This window comes from Bufo gargarizans, chromosome 11 (genome assembly GCF_014858855.1).
Source record: "Bufo gargarizans isolate SCDJY-AF-19 chromosome 11, ASM1485885v1, whole genome shotgun sequence".
NCBI lineage: Eukaryota > Metazoa > Chordata > Amphibia > Anura > Bufonidae > Bufo > Bufo gargarizans.
Genome location: NC_058090.1, coordinates 68,314,637 through 68,320,636, shown reverse-complemented (window position 1 = coordinate 68,320,636; position 6,000 = coordinate 68,314,637).

The following is a 6,000-nucleotide window of genomic DNA, read 5'->3' as shown; positions in this document are numbered from 1 at the left end:
TGGGTGACGTGAAGCCTCATTCTCTGCTATGACATGCAGACTGATTCTCTGCTGACATGAAGCCAGATTGTCTGTTACGGGACCTCTCTGCTCTGCCTGTGTGCTAGGCCTAAATATATGCCAATGGACTGTTGCAGTGGTGGGTGACGTGAAGCCTCATTCTCTGCTATGACATGCAGACTGATTCTCTGCTGACATGAAGCCAGATTGTCTGTTACGGGACCTCTCTGCTTTGCCTGTGTGCTAGGCCTAAATATATGCCAATGGACTGTTGCAGTGGTGGGTGACGTGAAGCCTCATTCTCTGCTATGACATGCAGACTGATTCTCTGCTGACATGAAGCCAGATTGTCTGTTACGGGACCTCTCTGCTCTGCCTGTGTGCTAGGCCTAAATATATGCCAATGGACTGTTGCAGTGGTGGGTGACGTGAAGCCTCATTCTCTGCTATGACATGCAGACTGATTCTCTGCTGACATGAAGCCAGATTGTCTGTTACGGGACCTCTCTCCTCTGCCTGTGTGCTAGGCCTAAATATATGCCAATGGACTGTTGCAGTGGTGGCTGACGTGAAGCCTCATTCTCTGCTATGACATGCAGACTGATTCTCTGCTGACATGAAGCCAGATTGTCTGTTACGGGACCTCTCTCCTCTGCCTGGGTGCTGGGCCTAAATATCTGACAATGGACTGTTGCATTGGTGGCTGACGTGAAGCCTGATTCTCTGCTATGATATGAAGACTGATTCTCTGCTGACATGAAGCCAGATTGTCTGTTACGGGACCTCTCTCCTCTGCCTGTGTGCTAGGCCTAAATATATGCCAATGGATTGTTGCAGTGGTGGCTGACGTGAAGCCTGATTCTCTGCTATGACATGCAGACTAATTCTCTGCTGACATGAAGCCAGATTGTCTGTTACGGGACCTCTCTCCTCTGCCTGGGTGCTGGGCCTAAATATCTGACAATGGACTGTTGCATTGGTGGCTGACGTGAAGCCTGATTCTCTGCTATGATATGAAGACTGATTCTCTGCTGACATGAAGCCAGATTGTCTGTTACGGGACCTCTCTCCTCTGCCTGTGTGCTAGGCCTAAATATATGCCAATGGATTGTTGCAGTGGTGGCTGACGTGAAGCCTGATTCTCTGCTATGACATGCAGACTGATTCTCTGGTGACATGAAGCCAGATCCTCTGTTACGGGACCTCTCTCCTCTGCCTGGGTGCTGGGCCTAAATTTATGAAAATGGACTGTTGCAGTGGTGGGTGACGTGAAGCCTGATTCTCTGCTATGACATGCAGACTGATTCTCTGGTGACATGAAGCCAGATCCTCTGTTACGGGACCTCTCTCCTCTGCCTGGGTGCTGGGCCTAAATTTATGAAAATGGACTGTTGCAGTGGTGGGTGACGTGAAGCCTCATTCTCTGCTATGACATGCAGACTGATTCTCTGCTGACATGAAGCCAGATTGTCTGTTACGGGACCTCTCTCCTCTGCCTGGGTGCTGGGCCTGAATTTATGACAATGGACTGTTGCAGTGGTGGCTGACGTGAAGCCTGATTCTCTGCTATGATATGAAGACTGATTCTCTGCTGACATGAAGCCAGATTGTCTGTTACGGGACCTCTCTCCTCTGCCTGGGTGCCGGGGCCTAAATATCTGAGAATGGACTGTTCCAGTGGTGGGTAACAGGAAGCCAGATTCTCTGCTATGATATGAAGACTGATTCTCTGCTGACATGAAGCCAGATTGTCTGTTACGGGACCTCTCTCCTCTGCCTGGGTGCTGGGCCTAAATTTATGAAAATGGACTCTTACAGTGGTGGGTGACGTGAAGCCTGATTCTCTGCTATGACATGAAGACTGATTCTCTGCTGACATGAAGCCAGATTGTCTGTTACGGGACCTCTCTCCTCTGCCTGGGTGCCGGGGCCTAAATATCTGAGAATGGACTGTTCCAGTGGTGGGTGACGGGAAGCCAGATTCTCTGCTATGGAACCTCTCTCCAATTGATTTTGGTTAATTTTTATTTATTTAATTTTTATTTTAATTAATTTCCCTATCCACATTTGTTTGCAGGGGATTTACCTACATGTTGCTGCCTTTTGCAGCCCTCTAGCCCTTTCCTGGGCTGTTTTACAGCCGTTTTAGTGCCGAAAAGTTCGGGTCCCCATTGACTTAAATGGGGTTCGGGTTCGGGACGAAGTTCGGATCGGGTTCGGATCCCGAACCCGAACATTTCCGGGATGTTCGGCCGAACTTCTCGAACCCGAACATCCAGGTGTTCGCTCAACTCTATCTGTTACGGGACCTCTCTCCTCTGCCTGTGTGCTAGGCCTAAATATATGCCAATGGATTGTTGCAGTGGTGGCTGACGTGAAGCCTGATTCTCTGCTATGACATGCAGACTGATTCTCTGCTGACATGAAGCCAGATTGTCTGTTACGGGACCTCTCTCCTCTGCCTGGGTGCTAGGCCTAAATATATGCCAATGGACTGTTGCAGTGGTGGCTGACGTGAAGCCTGATTCTCTGCTATGACATGCAGACTGATTCTCTGCTGACATGAAGCCAGATCCTCTGTTACGGGACCTCTCTCCTCTGCCTGGGTGCTGGGCCTAAATTTATGACAATGGACTGTTGCAGTGGTGGCTGACGTGAAGCCTGATTCTCTGCTATGACATGAAGACTGATTCTCTGCTGACATGAAGCCAGATTGTCTGTTACGGGACCTCTCTCCTCTGCCTGGGTGCCGGGGCCTAAATATCTGAGAATGGACTGTTCCAGTGGTGGGTGACGGGAAGCCAGATTCTCTGCTATGGAACCTCTCTCCAATTGATTTTGGTTAATTTTTATTTATTTAATTTTTATTTTAATTCATTTCCCTATCCACATTTGTTTGCAGGGGATTTACCTACATGTTGCTGCCTTTTGCAGCCCTCTAGCCCTTTCCTGGGCTGTTTTACAGCTGTTTTAGTGCCGAAAAGTTCGGGTCCCCATTGACTTCAATGGGGTTCGGGTTCGGGACGAAGTTCGGATCGGGTTCGGATCCCGAACCCGAACATTTCCGGGATGTTCGGCCGAACTTCTCGAACCCGAACATCCAGGTGTTCGCTCAACTCTAACCACAGGTTCTCAATGGGGTTCAGATCAGGTGAATAAGGAGGCCATGTCATTAGATTTTCTTCTTTTATACCCTTTCTTGCCAGCCACGCTGTGGAGTACTTGGACGCATGTGATGGAGCATTGTCCTGCATGAAAATCATGTTTTTCTTGAAGGATGCAGACTTCTTCCTGTACCACTGCTTGAAGAAGGTGTCTTCCAGAAACTGGCAGTAGGACTGGGAGTTGAGCTTGACTCCATCCTCAAACCGAAAAGGCCCCACAAGCTCATCTTTGATACCAGCCCAAACCAGTACTCCACCTCCACCTTGCTGGCGTCTGAGTCGGACTGGAGCTCTCTGCCCTTTACCAATCCAGCCACGGGCCCATCCATCTGGCCCATCAAGACTCACTCTCATTTCATCAGTCCATAAAACCTTAGAAAAATCAGTCTTGAGATATTTCTTGGCTCAGTCTTGACGTTTCAGCTTGTGTGTCTTGTTCAGTGGTGGTCGTCTTTCAGCCTTTCTTACCTTGGCCATGTCTCTGAGTATTGCACACCTTGTGCTTTTGGGCACTCCAGTGATGTTGCAGCTCTGAAATATGGCCAAACTGGTGGCAAGTGGCATCTTGGCAGCTGCACGCTTGACTTTTCTCAGTTCATGGGCAGTTATTTTGCGCCTTGGTTTTTCCACACGCTTCTTGGGACCCTGTTGACTATTTTTAATGAAACGCTTGATTGTTCGATGATCACGCTTCAGAAGCTTTGCAGTTTTAAGAGTGCTGCATCCCTCTGCAAGATATCTCACTATTTTTGACTTTTCTGAGCCTGTCAAGTCCTTCTTTTGACCCATTTTGCCAAAGGAAAGGAAGTTGCCTAATAATTATGCCCACCTGATATAGGGTGTTGATGTAATTAGACCACACCCCTTCTCATTACAGAGATGCACATCACCTAATATGCTTAATTGGTAGTAGGCTTTCGAGCCTATACAGCTTGGAGTAAGACAACATGCATAAAGAGGATGATGTGGTCAAAATACTCATTTGCCTAATAATTCTGCACTCCCTGTACACTACTTTCACCGTTTATTGCTCGGTCATGCAACTTACCACCCAAATGAATTTTACTTCCTTTTCTTCTCACTAATAGAGCTTTCATTTGGTGGTATTTCATTGCTGCTGGCATTTTAACTTTTATTGTTATTAATCGAAATTTAACGAAATTTTTTCTAATAAATGAAATTTTTCACTTTCAGTTGTAATTTTTTTTAAAAAAACGACATCTATACATTTTTTGCTAAATTTATTGTTCTACATGTCTTTGATAAAAACAAATATTTGGGTAAAAAAAATGGTTTGGGTAAAAATTATAGCATTTACAAACTATGGTACAAAAATGTGAATTTCCGCTTTTTGAAGCAGCTCTGACTTTCTGACCACCTGTCATGTTTCCTGAGGTTCTAAAATGCCCAGACAGTAGAAAAACCCCACAAAGGACCCCATTTCGGAAAGTAGACACCCTAAGGTATTCGCTGCTGGGCATAGTGAGTTCATAGAACTTTTTATTTTTTGTCACAAGTTAGCGGAAAATGATGAATTATTATTTATTTATTTTTCTTACAAAGTCTCATATTCCACTAACTTGTGACAAAAAATAAAAACTTCCATGAACTCACTATGCCCATCATGAAATACCTTGGGGTGTCTTCTTTCCAAAATGGGGTCAATTGTGGGGTAGTTATACTGCCCTGGCATTTTAGGGGCCCAAATGCGTGAGAAGTAGTTTGAAACCAAAATCTGTAAAAAATGCCCTGTGAAATCCTAAAGGTGCTCTTTGGAATGTGGGCCCCTTTGCCCACCTAGGCTGCAAAAAAGTGTCACACATATGGTATCGCCGTACTCAGGAGAAGTTGGGGAATGTGTTTTGGGGTGTCATTTTACATATACCCATGCTGGGTGAGATAAATATCTTGGTCAAATGACAACTTTGTATAAAAAAAATGGGAAAAGTTGTCTTTTGCCAAGATATTTATCTCACCCAGCATGGGTATATGTAAAATGACACCCCAAAACACATTGCGCTACTTCTTCTGAGTACGGCGATACCACATGTGTGACACTTTTTTGCAGCCTAGGTGGGCAAAGGGGCCCACATTCCAAAGAGCACCTTTCGGATTTCACAGGCCATTTTTTACAGATTTTGATTTCAAACTACTTCTCACGCATTTGGGCCCCTAAAATGCCAGGGCAGTATAACTACCCACAAGTGACCCCATTTTGGAAAGAAGACACCCCAAGGTATTTCGTGATGGGCATAGTGAGTTCATGGAAGTTTTTATTTTTTGTCACAAGTTAGTGGAATATGAGACTTTGTAAGAAAAAAAAGATCATCATTTTCCGCTAACTTGTGACAAAAAATAAAAAATTCTAGGAACGCGCCATGCCCCTCATGGAATACCTTGGGATGTCTTATTTCCAAAATGGGGTCACTTGTGGGGTAGTTATACTGCCCTGGCATTTTTGGGGCCCCAATGCGTGATAAGTAGTTTGAAATCAAAATCTGTAAAAAATGCCCTGTAAAATCCGAAAGGTGCTCTTTGGAATGTGGGCCCATTTGCCTACCTAGGCTGCAAAAAAGTGTCACACAGCTGGTATTGCCGTACTCAGAAGAAGTAGGGCAATGTGTTTTGGGGTGTCTTTTTACATATACCCATGCTGGGTGAGAGAAATATCTCGGCAAAAGACAACTTTTCCCATTTTTTTTATACAAAGTTGGCATGGGTATATGTAAAATGACACCCCAAAACACATTCCCCAACTTCTCCTGAGTACGGCGATACCACATGTGTGACACTTTTTTGCAGCCTAGATGCGCAAAGGGGCCCAAATTCCTTTTAG